This window comes from Passer montanus, unplaced genomic scaffold (assembly GCF_014805655.1).
Source record: "Passer montanus isolate IOZ18808 unplaced genomic scaffold, ASM1480565v1 scaffold19, whole genome shotgun sequence".
NCBI lineage: Eukaryota > Metazoa > Chordata > Aves > Passeriformes > Passeridae > Passer > Passer montanus.
The window spans coordinates 11,769,725-11,786,109 of record NW_024366480.1 but is presented as its reverse complement, the minus strand read 5'-3'; the positions used below and the strand labels follow the sequence as shown (position 1 = coordinate 11,786,109).

Genomic DNA, 16,385 nt, shown 5'->3' with positions numbered 1-16,385 from the left:
AGAGATGTGCTATCTGCTTTAAATACTTTCTAATTTGGATCTGAGCAAACAAAATCTGCTGGCTGAGATAAATACCTATGTAGGATGGAGAAGATTTTGGCTGGGATATATGCAATCAAGCATATTAAAAACCTTTAATAAAGCATTGAAAATCTTTGCAGTGCTTTATCAACACATAATAAAATACAGTTTTAGGATTCAATTTTCACTCAGGTTTCACAGATCAGAATAAAAAAATATTTTTCTCTTAAAAAATGATGAATTTGGACATGGATACTACCCACTGTAATGTTTTTCCCCCACAAAATGCAGTGGGGTGTGGAACTCCCCAGCAAGGGCTGAGTCCACATGGGCACCTCTGGGCCTGCAGCAAACACTGCCCCAAAAACTGAGGAAGTTGTTCAAGTGCCTTGTCCTGGATGTTCAGAGTTCACTGGATTTCCCCTGGGGTGTCCCCCTGAGGCCTTTCCAGCAGAGTATGGGATTCCAGAATGTCAGGACCACCTCATGTCTGCTTGCCTGATGCAGATGATTTGGGCACTATCAGGCACCTGAAAGGACTCTGTCCATCTGAGCTTAGGCAGCTGACTCTCATCCCAAGCTTCCTCTAAATTCATAGGACTGAGTACCTAAATTTCCTCAAATATTTATCTAGGCCTCAATATCTAAAATTTGGCGGTGGCACCAAATTCATTATCACCAAACCACAAAATGTAAGGACATTGTGACAGCTGTTTCTAAAGCCACTGCAAAAAAACTCACCAAATTTGCATATTTTAAGACTGGTTTTGTTAAACTCCAGAACTCTCACCTTGGCTTTACTGTAATAATTGTAAATAATGTTAAAAGCTGTATGTTTAGCTACAGAAAAAAAAAAATTAAAGAATTATTAGAACACTTTGAACCCTGTCCTTTAACACTGCATCCTTTCTCTTGGGCTAAGTGTTTTTGGGAATCTTATCAGGTCAATGCAGGAGCACATCTTCTCTAAGGCTTAAAGGCTGGTGTTACAGGTAGGGGAGAGAAAGAGTGGCAGCATTATGTACTCCCATCCATTCAGCCAAATCGATCTGCTGTAGCAAGGGGTAATAAGTGAGCCTCCTTTTTCCTTCTTCTCCCAACACAGTCCACTCTCCTGGGCAGTACCTCGTTTTCTAAATCATGGCCATGTTGGGTGGGGATCCCCACTTATCTGGTCTCAGGGTCATTCCAACTCTTCTGTGTTTGCCTAGGGCAAAACCGCCTGTTTTGCCTGAGGCAAACCTTGCCTGTTCTCAGCTACATACCACAGAGCTAAGAAAAGTGGAGTCAGCTTCCTTAAGACCTCCCTTCTGGTTCAATGAATCTTGCTCTGCTGTGAATCACCTCCTATGCTTCCCTCAGGCACCTAGCCTCGAAAGAGGTCAGAGTCCAGCCTTCCCTCCTGTATTAATCCTTTCCTTGGGCTGGCTGGAAGCAGCTCTTTTCTCAGTGAGTGGCTTTAAATCATCTTCCTTGGTCCTTGGATTTCATTGTGGTCAGCATGTGTCTGGAATGAAGAATTGCAGCATCCCAGTTATAAGCACCCCAGGCTTTTATTAGCTATAGTCCTAACAGTCTAATTCCACGGTTTAATCATTAGATAGGTCTTCCTGTTAGAGATCAAACTTCAGTCTTAGGTCAAGTTAATGTTGTTTGTTTAATAAATGTTCCCCCATACCAAACCATGCACTGTCAGAACATTAGTAATGACCCACCACACCGCTTGCCTTCTGCATCTCTTGAGTAAATTGGCTTTAGAAAATATCATAGTCAAGAAATGTTTCTTCCATTAGCTAAGATAAAAACTCACATACTAGAAGCTACAAGCCGTCAGCAGGATGTAACAAATACCTGAATGAAATTTGTCTCTCTTGTGAATGAAACTCATCTCATTCATGTCAGAAGCAGGGTTGTGGTAGTAACACTATAAGCCTTCTAAAAAGTTTTACATAATTATGATAGTCTTCCACTATGTTTTTGGGAGGAGTACCAGAGCTCAGTGGTGGCAACATTTAATGCACTCCTTTCCTTCTCTATGAGTTTGGGGCATATGGAGGTTCTGTTTTGGGTACAAGAGCCACATGGAAATTAAGCATTCTTCTAATTTTCTGAAATGCCAAAATTTGTCTGAAATGCCAAAAATAAATGTCAAGATTTATCCCAGTGTTTGGGATAAAGGAATGTTACTGTAGGAAAATACAGATAGCAACATTTCCACCACCTGATATGCAAAGATTAGATTTTCAAAAGATATTTGAAGTGACCCAGGAGTGCTGGAAAAACTCTGTCCTTACAAAGTTCAGTCTTGGACCCTTGGCAGCCAATATTCCTCACAATAGGAGGGAGATTTGCCAAGGAATTTTGGATCAGGTCTTTTCACTTATTTGAGACTTTGAAATGTGTTTTGCAACCCATGGAGGAAAAAAATAGGAAGAAATTAAAACTGTGACTCAGAACCATCCCTAGAAGGTGTAAATTAAAGGGTTAGAAGACATCTCACTTTTAAATGGTGTTCACATTCAATAGAGAAAAGCATCCCTTGATGTTGCACTGACTTTTTGATTTAGAGCTCAGTAATTAAAAGCAGCTATTTTAAAAATGGCTGTTTGTTAATCCAAGATGCTGTTACTTCGCATTTCATTTCAGGCAGAACTTTTATAAGTTTGCTCATAAAAAGCACCCCAAAAGGACTAGTTTTAAATCAAAAATCCTGTGAATATTTATCTTCTGGATTTAAGACATGATGAATTTAAGAAGCTTAGGAAAATGCCAGCAAAAGTCCACCAGTGCTTTCTAGCGTTGCAACTGATGCAATATAAATTGAAAATTAATTTCTTTCAGATGAGAGGGCTTGCATTGGAAATAGTACTCTCTCACTGCAGGTCCAAAGGAAGAGGGAAAAAAGTGATTCAGTTGTGTAGTTCCCTCATGGCTGGTCATACCAGGGGAGGGAACTGGGTACTCTGCATCCTCTGGAGGAAGAAAATCCCTAGGCCTTAATTTTTTATCCAATCGGCTCAATATGGATGGTCATTAAGGTTAGATTTTAGACTCAATTGTCATTTTTTCTTACCCAAAGAATACATTTACAGCTTGGTATTTCAGATCGTCTGTGGAAATCATAATGAGGAGAACTAGTAGGGATTAGCTGACTTTAACTTTTATCACTAAGGTCTCTTCTGTGCAGCTAAAGTTGGGTATGCCAGATTATGAGTGTCTGATTATGGGATATTAAAATATGACTTGATCCTTGTCTTCTGAGAATACTTTGTTTAGTCTTAATGCCACTTTTTTTCTTACTTTACTCCACTTATTTGTAAGTTTAATTTTCCTCTATTCTCATTCCTGTTGAATTGAGCTCTAATATTTTGAAGCCTTCCTATTCTAGAAAGAAGCTTGAAAATGACAGCATGTCTTTATTTCTGGTAAAATCCAAGTTACCAGGCACCTAGCTAATGCATCTTGCTCAAAAGTTCATGGTTACACCTACCTCTAGGTCTGGAGTCTGAAGAAAATTTCCACCTTCTCCAAACCCACCACCAAAGGGGTGTTAGAGATATGTTTTTATAGAATGTGAAGCACAGAATAATTTCTGACCAAAGATCTTCACACAGTAAGTTTTCTTTCATAGAACAGGTCTGGAAACATGACCCTAGATTTTCTTGGTCTCATAGCTGTATTTGCAGGGGTTTTTGCTGAGTTTGGTATAGACCGCTGAGAAGTTACAGAATGTGAGATATCAAGGGCTGCATTGTCCTCTCTGTCTGAACCTAAAGACTGTACTAAAGATGGCACAGGACAGTGCCCCAGGGCAAGTCCCTCAGCTCTTTTTTATTTGCCAGTGAAGAATCCAGGCTTGCTGGTCTTGCAAATTCCAAGTTTTGCAGGGAGAAACCTCTGTGACCAGAGGATGTCAGGGTGGAACTTAAGTGATATTACTCTGCAAGTATGTTTGCCAAAGGCAGCATGAATATAGAGGCATCATTGCATTTGGTCTGAGAACTTCAGAAAGCAAGTATGACTTCATCTGGAAAAATTCTTATCGTTTGAATATTTCCCTTTTTTGAGTCTATATTTCATCAATCTTTGACAACTATCATAACTCATTTTTCAATAAAAATGAGAAAAGTGTAAGTTCAGAAGCATGTCAACACCTTCTGTTTTGTCATCAACTGTGATAAGGTTAACCTTGAATATTTTTGAATTTATTTGGTAAAGAAGAAAAATGACATCTGTTTTGTAACCTCACATCTTCCTACACTTTCTGACAGCACGCAGAATTTTCACTGAACAGTAAGGTTTTCTCATAAGGCTGAGCTAATCAGAGGTGGCTATCCAAAGTTCAGTCAATAAATAGCTTGACTTTCTAGCTTGTAATAATATAAAGGGATCAATAAGAACTATGAAGATTATTTCTCCATTTCCTACTGCTTCATGTTAGGCAAGCCATGAATGACAGACGACTTCCTTTCTACCAGTTTCTTGTCTTTAGCTGTTATGCACTACCTGTTCAGGGGATAGAAAGAAGTGTAATATAAATCCTAGCATCTGAACATTTGCATTTAGTAATACATTCTAAACAATACCTGTTTATAGCCTTTACATATTTACTATCAAATCAAAATGTTTGATTTTAAAAAAATGTAATTTCAGTCTTTAGGATGCACTTAATTTTTTGTTGTCACTCTTCTTGCAGAACCAGCTCAGTTATGAATATTTAGACCAAATCTGTGTCCTGAAAAACTAAGATCACTACTAAGAGCAAGCTTTTGTTTTGAAAACAAGTACATAATTTCTATCTTAGCATATAGCACAGCTTCAGTAAAGTCATCCCACATGAAGCTTGTGAAACACCCATTATGTCAGATTATTTTCTGGAAAAGACTTTACTAAACGACAATACTGGAACAGTGGGGGAGTGTCCAGTTTGAAATTAATATCAATGTGGAGATTAAACTCTGACCAATGTGAAGGGTATTTCTAAGGCCAAACAGAAATAATAAAGATCAGTAAAAAGAAACAGAGTTACACACTTTTTACAGATTTCATGGAGAAAAAAGGTAAGAAGAAGGATCCAGGAGAACCAAGTCAATTAGAAGTGTTTACATAAAAAACAGTTACCTGCAAAAGCAGTGGCTTTTATGTTGGGGTTTTTTAAGGGTTAGTGAAAGTGAGTGTGTACTTTGGATCTGTATCTCACCTGCATTAGGGTTATTTGTGGCCAGACATTTAATGCAATTTTAAGCAGAGACACAGGCCATAATCTGGAAGAACATATTTAATAACCATAAAGAGTTAAAAGTATTTTAATTGTCAGGATAGTTGAAATTCCAGGAAGGAGTCTAGGGAAATAAGCCAAAGTAATCTTGGAACAATTCTCTTTGAATATTCATTGAGGACAAAGAAGGTCTGAGAACAGGAAAAGTTCAGAATGCATCTCTGAAAAATAAATTTGTGGAACAAACCAGAAAGCTTGACTTTAAGACTAAGGAAGAACCAGTTAAAAGTGTCAAGAAATGCTGGGGCTTTTTTGGTGTTGGTTATTTACCCTCAGTGCTGAAGAGGTCTGTTATTGCAACTGAACATGATGTTAGCTACAAATTTGGTGTGGTGGGTAATACAGTGCCACAATCCAATATTTCTGTTAATAAATTCCATCTCAGAGAAGGAACAAATGACAATTTGGGGCACTCTGAAAAGGGTACCTCAAACTCTACACCTTTAAGAACAAGACATAACTGTCTGAAATTTGTAAAATTTATTTCAATGCATTAAACTGCAGGGGACCAAGAGAGGAAATGAAAAAAACCCCAGAGTATGAAACATGCAACCAAATACCACCACTACAGAAGCTGACCTAGCTCATACAAGTTGATTCCTAACGACATAAATGCTTATGTAGTGATGTTAATTTAACAAAAGCAAACTAACTTTTTGTATTCTGTAACCTAAGAATCATACTTAAGTTGTAAGAAACAGGATGGGTTTTTTTTTACCTCATGTGGTGCCTAAGATCAATCGTTAGGGCCCAGTGTCCTCTTCTGGAAGCCACCAAGTGCAGACAGAACTCCAAGGAGAGAAAAGATACCCAGGGAAAACCAGTTTAAAACACCTGGTGTTGAAAGGATGGAGGGATTAGACACAGCTGAGAAAGACATGAGAGACTGTCATAACATTTAAAGGTTTTGCTACATAGATGTTCACCAGCAAATGTTCTGCATGCTTTTTGGACTATGACAGGAAAGAATAAGCCCTCATGTTTAGCATTTTCCAAGGATGGAGTCTGCTGAGACCTCCTGGGCAGCTTGCTCCAGAGTTTAACCACTAGGTTTTACAATGGCTGCAGCACATCCTGTTGCCCTGTCACTACTACATCTATCCCCATCTCCACTGTAAACACCCTTATGGGTGGGTGTAGACAGCAATTTAATCTCTTTGCCCTTCCCTTTTTAGGGTTGAAAAATCCAGTTCCTTCTCCTCTCCTATGTCTTGTGCTCCAGAGATCTTTGTGACATTCTCCAGTCCATCCATGTATTTCTTTGTGCTGGGGAAACTGAAACTGGTCACAGCTCTTCAGATGTGGTCTCACAAGTGCCAAGAGGAAAGGAAGAAGCACATGCTCTCCCAATGCATGTGTGTAGATGGTTCCACTGCCATAAAAGTATGTGGCTAACTCACGTTAAGCTTGTCTGTCAGGATTTCCAGGTCCCATCCAGCAGAGCTGTTCCACAGTCAGTCAGCCCCAATGCATGTGATGGATTATCCCAGATACAAGACTCCATGCTTGTTTTTATTGAGCATCATGAGGTTGCTGTCAGTCCACTGCTATAGCTTGTAGAAGGTCCTCAGCTTAAGAGTCCTGCCTTTCTGTCCTTCAGCTACTTGACCCCAAATTTTGTATCACCCACCAATTTGCTAAAAGCACACTTCAGCCTCTCATCCTAGATAACTGTTGCCTTTTTCTCAACCTGGAAATGAAACTTGAGATCATTTTAGTAAGGAGATCCTTATTTGAGGGCTTCCAGAGGAAGTTATGGAAAGATGTTCACAAAAGACCACTCCACCAGGGTGAGTACATTTTTATAGGTTTAGGAAATTAGCATAATTGATAAAAGCCTCAATTAAGAGGGCAAGTGGTGATGCAATTCCTCCCCTAGGTCTAGCCTCTTCTCTGGAGTCCCCCCCTTCAGTACAAGTTACATTTTGCCCATCTCCAAGAGCTGTTCTCGGCCTTGGCTCCCAGGAAGAACCAAGACAGCACTGTGGCCTTGTATTTCCCAGGGCTTGGAGGTCTGGAATTTGTTTTGTCTTTCTGCCTAGAGATAGACCACGGAAAAGTACTGGGAAAACTCACTACTAATACAATAGGTGGTGGAGTTACAAATATATGTATGAAGAATACAGAGAACATGTAAAAGAAAAGAAGGCAAAACTCAAATAGCATCACAACCAATGGAGATACAGTGTGATACCTGAGAAATACTACTTGTACATGGCTTCCCAGCCTTTCAATGACTCACTATTACTGTGTTGGTCAAGAAAGCCCAGCTAATTTTTTGTCTACCTTGCAGTGAATCCTCACAGTTTGCCCAGTTTGCCTACAAGTTTACTATGGAAGAACCTGTCAAAGTAAAACCCAAAGTAAAGGCTTTGACAGACTCCCACATTTTTGCTGCAGAATGCAATCAGGTCAATCAGTTTCCATTTGCTCTTGATAAATCTGTGTTAGTTGTTTCCAAAAACTTTCAATTTGTCATGTACTTGGACAAGGATTCTGTGAGGACTTGCTTTGTAATGTTCCTACTTACTGATGTGAGACTGGCCAGGCTGTAGTTGTTTCTTCATTGTTTTTCTTTTTCTTTTTTTTTTTTTTTTTGAAAATGGAAATAAGATTCCTCTTTTCACAGTAATGAGAAACCTCTCCTGAGCACCAAGAGCAACTTTGCATGACATGGACCAGCTCCTTCAGCTCCATCCTTGAATTCAATTCTCCCCTATCACAGTGGGGACATATATGTTCATTTCCTCTCCCTCAATTTTCTAAGTGCTGCTACTAAGAGCAGAAACTGAGAGGTCTGTGATCAAACCTTGCTAATAAAGAGTGACGAGAAGAGGACCTTGTAATCAAACCCTTGTCAATGGCTTTTGCCATTAGTTTGTCTGCTCCTAGACAGCAATAAGTACCATATTCCTCGGTATTCCTTTTGCTGCTGAGGTACTTAGAGAAGGTTGTCTTTTTAACCTTCATATCTATGTGGTGTCAAATCCAGTTGTGCTTGGCTTTCCCAAATTTCTCCCTGAAATAATTCACAGAATTCACAGAATGACTAGGTTGGAAGAGACCTTAAAGGTCAGAGAGTCCAACCCGTGCCCTAATACCTCAAATAAACCATGGTATCAAGTGCCACATCCAATCTTTTTTTTAGACACATCCAGGGACAGTGACCCACCACCTCCCTGGGCAGACCATTCCAGAATTTTATGACTCTTTCCATGAAAAACTTTTTCCTAATATCCAACCTGATGCAGCTTGAGACTGTGTCCTCTCATTCTGTCAGTTGTTGCCTGGAGAAAAAGACCAATCCCCACCTGACTAGAACCACCTTTCAGGAAGTTGCAGAGAGTGATAAAGTCCCCTCTAAGCCTCCTTTTCCCCAGGCTAAGTGCTCCCAGCTCCTTCAGCCTTCCTCACAGGGCTTGTGTTCCAAGCCCCTCACCAGCCTCATTGCCTCCTCTGGATGTGCTCCAGCCTCTCAACTCAACATCCTTCCCAAAGTGAGGGGCCAGAAATGGACGCAGCACTCAAGGTGCAGCCTCACCAGTGCCGAGTACAGGGGAAGAATGACCTCCCTGCTCCTGCTGGCCACGCTATTCCCGATACAGCAATATTGGGTGGTTACTCTACATTGTCTGTGGATTGTCTCTCCCTGCCTCCAACTCTTTTGGCTTGAGCTCATTGGGAGTTACACACTCCGCCGAGCTGGCATCCTGACACACGTTCATTTTCCTGAGCACAGAAACAGAGCTTTCCTATCCTTTAAGAAGGTTGCTTAGGAAGGTCAACCAGCTCTTTTGAGCTCCTCTGCCTTTCAGGGCAGTATCCCCTGGGGCTCTGAGGCTTCTTTCAGGCACTCAGTTTTGCTCAGTTGCTGTACTTGATCAAACCCAGCAGCAATGCGGAGGTCCATACCCAGTCTGGGTGACCGTAACGAGGCGAGATGGAAACTACTGCTGACATTTACTTGGAACTTCTTTGAAAAAACCCATTAAGTTATAAAGGCCTGTCTTTGGCCATGCTGAGACAGGAAAAGTCATTCAAGCTGTAGCAGGAGACATGGAAGGGGCACTCCAGGAAATCCATAACATATATCCAGTAAAGTCAGAAAAACATTTTCTAAGATTCTCCATCTTCGTCTTGATGCAAAATACCCAAATAAATATTTCCCAAACTAGTTCGACATCTACTTGCCATTAAGGAGTGTGATGAGTTCCTGTCTGCAGCAGAAAGAGACTTGCAATCTGCACGTTATGGTACACAGTGTGATGAGCAATATTAAGTGCACCCTTTTGTATGGTATAGTCAACCTGATAAAAATAGAACCAGACCAAAGCCTAAGGAAGGATTTCTTATTCTTTTACCATCAGATGAAGCTCTTCAGACCCATAATTTAAATGTTTTTCTCATTGTAGAGGTGCTAAAAAATGTGTCAAAAGACTTCAACTAGTTAGTCTGCAATTTAGCTTGAAAAGTTTGTTTCTTCCCATTCTTCCTAGTTTTTGAATAAAGAGATGCAGGAAAATGCCTGCTTGCCATGGTAGGTACATGAGCTATAATTTGCAATGAAATATCATGGACTGTGCCATACTACAGAAGCTTTAATTAGAGTAATTAAAACACATTGTAACTTACCAGTGATTTTGCATTCAGTATATTTTAAACAGCTGAGCCCTGAAAAAAATGCAGTGATTTGCTCACTACCACACATCAATGGGTTTCTGCAGCTGTGGAATCACACTCAAATTGAGCTTGCACAGGGAGCCAAATTATTCTTTAGGAACTGGAGAAAATCAGAGAATGATATTCCTAGACACAGACCATTAAAGAAAAATTAACTATTAGATCTCCTATGTGATTTTTGGCTCTTTCTACCCAGATGGCAGACTTCAAGGATGTTCTATTTTTCATATGTATATATGAAGGTTCCCCTCCAGTTAGCAAAAGCAAAGAAACATGCTTCAAGAAAATATGCTGTTAGGAGTACTGTAAGCATGGACTTACAGTAGAAAGGAAAAGATACCAGGTATTACTGGCTGGCAGTTTCAATCTAGCTGCTTCTTAAAGCATAATGTCACAAAAGTGTAATTAAGAAATTAACATGCTTTTGAGTGAAGGAATGAGGGCTAGGAAATTTTTTCCTAATTTTTCCTTGTTTCATAGCAATTACATTACCTTTGTATACATCCCCAGTGTATTTCATTGTGTAGGACTTTATCACTTCCAGAAGCTAGAAAATATTAAAAAATTGTGTTCTTACTTGCACAGATGCTTAAATCAAGACCAGCTATAGGTAGGAGACATCTAATTTGATTACACTTTTACACATCCTGCACAAGTGCTTGGTGGGAAAATACGTAGGAGATTCAGCATCAACATCCCCATCCCTGCAACATGCTCCATAGGGCACACTGCAATGGCTGGTTTGTGCTGTGCATCTGGTGCAGCTCAAAGTGCAAGTTTGTGCCCAAAAACATATGTTCTACACACAGAAATCCCTAAGCTTAGCCCACCAAGCATGTCCTGCCCTGTGTCTGCTGGTGGAGAAGCAATCAAAGCTATCCCCAGTAAAGAGCAGTACTGTGACTGGTGTGTCACAGCAAACTGCCCATCTGCCATTAGCTGTTTCTGCAGGCCCAGTGTCAGGACTGAGATGAGTAGTTGGGGATCACCTTAGTAAAAGTGCTGACATCATCCTAGCCAGAAACCATCAGAGGCTGATTTGGACAGAAAAATGCCAGCTCGGGCACCAGATGAGCATAAACCTTAAGATTTCCTTTGAGGAGAAACAGAAGATTTTTACACTTCAAAATTTAGTAAGGTTAACATCCCTAAGATTAAATGTACACCACAGCATCTGTAAATGATAGAGAAGGGTATCAAATCTTTAAAGGTCATGCAATCTCCACACAAAAGCAAGTGATTCCTATTGGAACAGTCTCTCCGGGCAAGGATTGTTCTGATATTTTCAAGACAGCACAACAAAACATCAAATCATTATAGCTTTCTGGAGAACACCCTGCATAGTTAATTTAAACTAAACCACAGAGAAATAGAAGCACTTTATTCCAACACTGTTCCTTTTTTTAAAACTACCTTTCTGAAAATGAAATTGAGTCAGCTGTTCAAGTGGCAGCATTCACAACAGGGAAAGGCTGAGTCTGCAGTGAGTGATTAAAATCTGAAGCAACCCATTTAGATAACCATAAAAATATTTTATTGCAGATTTAGTCCAAAATGAAGAATGTGTTTGTCATAGGACAAAAGAAGAATAAAATAAAAAGAACAATTAATACAAGCCTTTGGAATATGTTTTTTTCTTTCTTGGGAACTTTTGAAAATTGTTGGCTATTTCTGATACAGAAACTTGTTACAGGACATCATTGCCTCTCCCTGCCCACCAGGCTGTCCCTTTTTGCCCCTTGAGACAGTGAGTGCCTTCTGCCCATGCAGCAGGCACCAAATTTCACTAGTGTGCTCCTACAGGAGACCAATTAGCAGGGCTGTGATGAGAGGCAGAGATGAACTTTTGCTTGCTTCAAATACTCATTTTTCTATAAAGTCAATAAAAAAATAATAGTCAAACTTCACAAAGGAACAACACTAAAGAAAATACCTATCTGAATAACCCTTGATAGCACACACAAGAAGTGATGCTTCTCACTTGCACAATAAACCATTACGGCTACAGTTCATATATGGCCCCAGGTTGGTGAAGGTCCCACATCCTGCCCCAAAAGGAAACCAGGGGAGGATGCTCTGGCTTAGGACAGTGGTAGGGATAAGGTCATGCCAGCCACACTCCAAACAGCAGGAGCTACATCTCAGGTCAAGCAGTGAGGGTCCAGTGTTCCCTTGCATGAGGAACTACTCCCACAAGATTTACTCCACCATGTAGGGTTTATACCACCAGTCCCTGTGCTGAACATTACATGAGTATTCCAGTCTTTATCCCCTGTCTCTGGCAAGGAGTAGGGTGCTCAGGGATGCAGCAGACTCCTCCACAACCAGAGGGAAAGCCAGTGAAGGGATCAGGATGACAAGAAAACAACCCAGCTGTGGCCTGCATAAATCACCTGGGCCCACAAATACAGATAAATTCTGTCAGTATCTGGACTTCCTTAGGAAAAGAAAGTAGCCTCATTTTCTGAATATTGTGTAAGAAGATTTCAGGATCTTCCTGTTTTACTGGTCAATCCAGCTGACCCATAGCAAATCTTGAAGGACGTATTTTTCATAAAATACTTGTCAGCACCATGTAAAAACATCAGTTATTGTGATCCAATGACATGCAACGTAATTTTTTATTATTAAAGCAATGCAGAGACTCTAAATACTTGGGAGAGAGTTATCAATAGAGATTTTAGTACAGGACTCAGTAGAGTCTGCAATGTAATCTGCATTCTCCCTTTGAAGCATGATTTGAGAAAAGTATGTTTGGTAGTAGCAGCAAGTTGTGCAATAGCTGCTTTAGCTTTCTTGCCTTCCCAAAGGTCAGACTATTCTTCTAAGAATTTTTTATTTAAACACTCACTGCTCACCTAATTATATTGCTTGCTTAGGGACACATATTGAATAGCAGTCAATTTATCAATTTAAAAATGCTGGAAATGCCTCAGCTCAAATCAGTTGGATTCTTTCCTTTAAAAGCGACATGCTAAAGTAGCCACGTTGCCTACAAAGCTTTACCACGCACACCTTAACTTCATCTCTAAATACCACCAAGAGTATATTCTCAGCCAATTTCAAAGCACAATAAAGAAGAAAGCACGATAAAGAAGGAAGAAAACACAGTAAAGGAGAAGCTTTTTACAATTAGGTCACAACCAGCCCCAGTCATTTATTCATTAACAATTACCTGAGAGTGTCCAAGATCGTCAGGTATTTTGTGTAAGAAAACAGCTAAAGCAGTAAATCTATTGAGGAAATATTTGGTATTTCTGCTGCATCAATGTTTGCTCTGCTGCCTTCCCAGTTCTATCTGATAAGCAGTAACTTGTAGCAAGTACTTCAGCTTCAGCTTAAAGCACTTTACTCATCACAGGTGCAGATGAGTCACACTCATGAGAAAGCCTCAGTCATGTGAATTGGATTTGGTATAAAACCCCATCCCAGTGCTGTCTCCCTTCTGTCTATAGGTAGTGAAATTTTTAGTTAAAATATTTATGTCTAGTGTCATAGTTGTTGCTGAACAAAGCACTTTAAAAGCCTTCCATGTAAGCTGTTGGTATTGTCTTGAGCAGGTAGGTAAATTAATGGATGGTTAAATTTTACTTTGCAACTGTTTTCATGGTTATAGTGTTGCAGTTTGAAGAGGTGTATTTGGTTAAGCAAATGTGCTGTGTGCAGAGAAATGGCAAGTTATGGCTTCTGTTGATGTGCTTGAAAATAGCTAAGTGTAATAGGACTTTGTGGGTTGGAAGAGAGAAGAGGGGATCGTGTGGTCTGAGCTAATTTGATATTAGCGAGGGTAAAAATGCAATCACTATAGGCAGAAAAATCTAATTGCTCAGTATGTTTGCTTTGTGGCTTTTTATTCTGGTTCTGTACTGTACCTTTTGACCCTGTTTTTACTTCTAAGGGGATCTCCCTTTGAAATGTGCTCCTTGAGGTATAAAATTATTGTAGTGCTGTCCATTAGTGCTGGCTTATGTAGCGGGAGGTAGCAGTCTGCTATGAATTTGAGTTATGAATTGTTTATACAGATCCTATTTTAAATCTCTGTTCTCAGATATTTTTTTTGGCTGTGTCTATTTGTGATGCTAAAGTGGTTGGAAAACTAAAGAGGAGCAAATTCTGAGTGATTCTGGTATTGCCCTTAATAGGCCTTCAAAGACATGCAGCTTGAATAATAACCTAAATCTAAGGTAGTTACCAAGTGTCTATAGGCCTAATCAGCTGCCACCACTGGGAATAGTTAATGACAAAAGTGTCCCACTTCTTTGCAACTTGTGTATATCATTTTTGTTTATGTTTTAGCATTTGCTCTCATGATGCTCTTCAGAGAAACAGGACAGTAAAGTTTCTCTCAGCTTTAAGGTTGTCCTTTGGGTCTGGCATGTGATTTTGATAACAGCTTGGATAGGGTCCTGGTGTTTATTGGAACAATGCCAGGTCAGTAGCTTTGAAGTGTAAATCTTCTGTTTTGTTTGTCCAAGAACTGCAGATGAACCCTGGTAATGCAGGTCTACCTTGCCCTCGGAGTACTTAGTAGTGTGCCTGAGGGATGGTAGCCTGAGCTGAGAGCATTCTGTCACCTCGGGAGGGATGTCCTGTGGCTCTACACAACATTGCTCAGGGACTGGGGAGCTCTGCCTGGGTAAGATGCTATGAAAAGGGCTGATCACTTTGCCCTTGTTCCCTGCTGACCACTGGCTGCCTGTTCTGTCTTGCTGTCCCAGTGCCAGTCTGTGGCTGGTGTTCCTTTTCTCCTATGGAGTAACTGACTTAAATCCAATTCGCCTCTCTTCCACTTAGCTATGCAGCGAGTTTGCTGTGACTTTCTTCAGGCTTTCTAAGTGCTTTAATAGAGCATGGCCTTGGGAGATATCTTAATCTGGGAAGCCAAAAGGGCGATATTGTGAGGGGGAAATTGCTTCCTTAAGTTGCTTGCTCTGATCTGCAGAATGGATTTGTGGGTCCTCTGCAGACTGCTAACAGGGATAAATCCTTGCTGTTCTATATTAGATAATCTGTCCTTGCTTTTGGGATCCTTTTAGTGCTGAAAGGAATTTATGGGTATGCAGCGTAAAGGGTATTCACAGTTAAAGAGAGAGTGATCTGATTTTTACTCTTATGATGACGCATATCAGCAGCCTGTATAAGTAAGATGCATGTTTAGGTTACAAAAATGTATGTATATATACATACATACAGTATGTGTATATATATGTATACAAGCTGTAACTAAAGATTCTTGTTGCCATAGAGTTTAATTCTAAAAAAAAGCCCTCTTCCAACCCAGAATGCTTTTTTCAGAGGTCTTTTATTAATCATTAGATTTTGTGTTCTTTATTCCTTTTATTGATGTTGCATCTAATGGTGTCAGTCTGCCTTGAGATGTTAAGACAGACTATCAAAAGATAAATTTTCTGCAAGACTTAATTCAAAGAGATGTATTATTCCTGCAGCTCTCTTCCATGTTTCCAAATATGATCTCATGAATTTAAATAGATCAACTGCAGTTGATGTCTCTTCTTGATCTATTTGAATTGCTTCTGAAGCTACTGATCATATGCTTTTGTCTCCTTCATGCTGGTGGCACAGCTGTCTGCTCATTCAAGACCTAGCTTCTGGGGTTCTGGGCTTATTCTATTCCTCTAAACCAGCTCTAAAACTGCTAGCTCTTATAAGTAATCAATGCTAGCACATTCTTGGCAAGGGTTTAATCCACACCAGGGTTTTGATGGAATGGTTCAATTACTCTTTCTCTTAAACTTGATAGTCAGATGCAAAAGGAATAAAGGAGATGGGACAGTTTCCATAACTCTTAACAATATTGTGCCTCACTCTGCAATTAATAGTATTTATAGCTTTATGTACTCTCTCTTCTGCCTCCTTCTTGATATAGAAAAGTGAATTACTGCTTCCCAAAAATCCATAATAAAGACAAAATAACTCCTGCAAATACCTTCTTTATAGATTGTTTGAGCAGTTAATTAAGTAAAGCATGGTTTCTCTTTTCAGTGACTGAACAAAAGTCAAAGCAGTTTCTAAAGAAGGTGCAAGCCCATATATATGCTGAAGGTGTATTCCACAAATATATTACAATTACTTATTTTTTAGCATTAGGTAATATTTTCTTTTCCTGTGACTACTTCTGAGTTATAGCCTTGTTAGAACTTCTACAGAAAAAAGCTTGACATTTCAAAAATCCCCATTTATTTATTCCCTGGAGTATCTCATCTAGCAAGTGCTCTGCATTTCCTTTTCTCCTCCTGCTATTCTCTTGTGTGTTGGCATCACATCTGAAGTGCAGATAACTGACCTGCAAAAAAGCTGCCTCTTCTTTTAGGATCTCTGACCTGCCTGAAATGGCACAAGAGCACTTCAGCCATAGAAAATTACAATAGCTGTAAGAGGTTTGTGC

At 39.9% G+C, this 16,385-nt stretch overlaps 1 protein-coding gene and 1 long non-coding RNA gene across 4 annotated transcripts in view; one reads left to right on the top strand and one right to left on the bottom strand.

Annotated features, from left to right (window-relative positions):
- Positions 1-1,322: 1,322 nt before the first annotated feature.
- LOC120500714 lies at positions 1,323-13,279 on the bottom strand. Of its 2 annotated transcripts, none has more exons than XR_005627161.1 (3): positions 13,155-13,279; positions 6,018-6,133; positions 1,323-1,528 (listed from the first exon to the last, which is right to left on the bottom strand). It is a non-coding gene; the product is annotated as an uncharacterized LOC120500714 (long non-coding RNA). The 2 variants fall into 2 exon arrangements; XR_005627162.1 differs by lacking the exon at positions 1,323-1,528 and adding an exon at positions 4,437-4,527.
- A 131-nt stretch (positions 13,280-13,410) lies between these two features.
- The window catches only part of LOC120500710 (glutenin, high molecular weight subunit PW212-like), a 39,089-nt gene continuing 36,114 nt past the window's right edge, over positions 13,411-16,385 (top strand). For both annotated transcript variants that reach the window (XM_039705941.1, XM_039705938.1), the window contains exon 1: positions 13,411-13,539. The gene's annotated coding sequence lies outside the window, so the exon portion shown is untranslated. The remainder of the gene's footprint in view (positions 13,540-16,385) is intronic.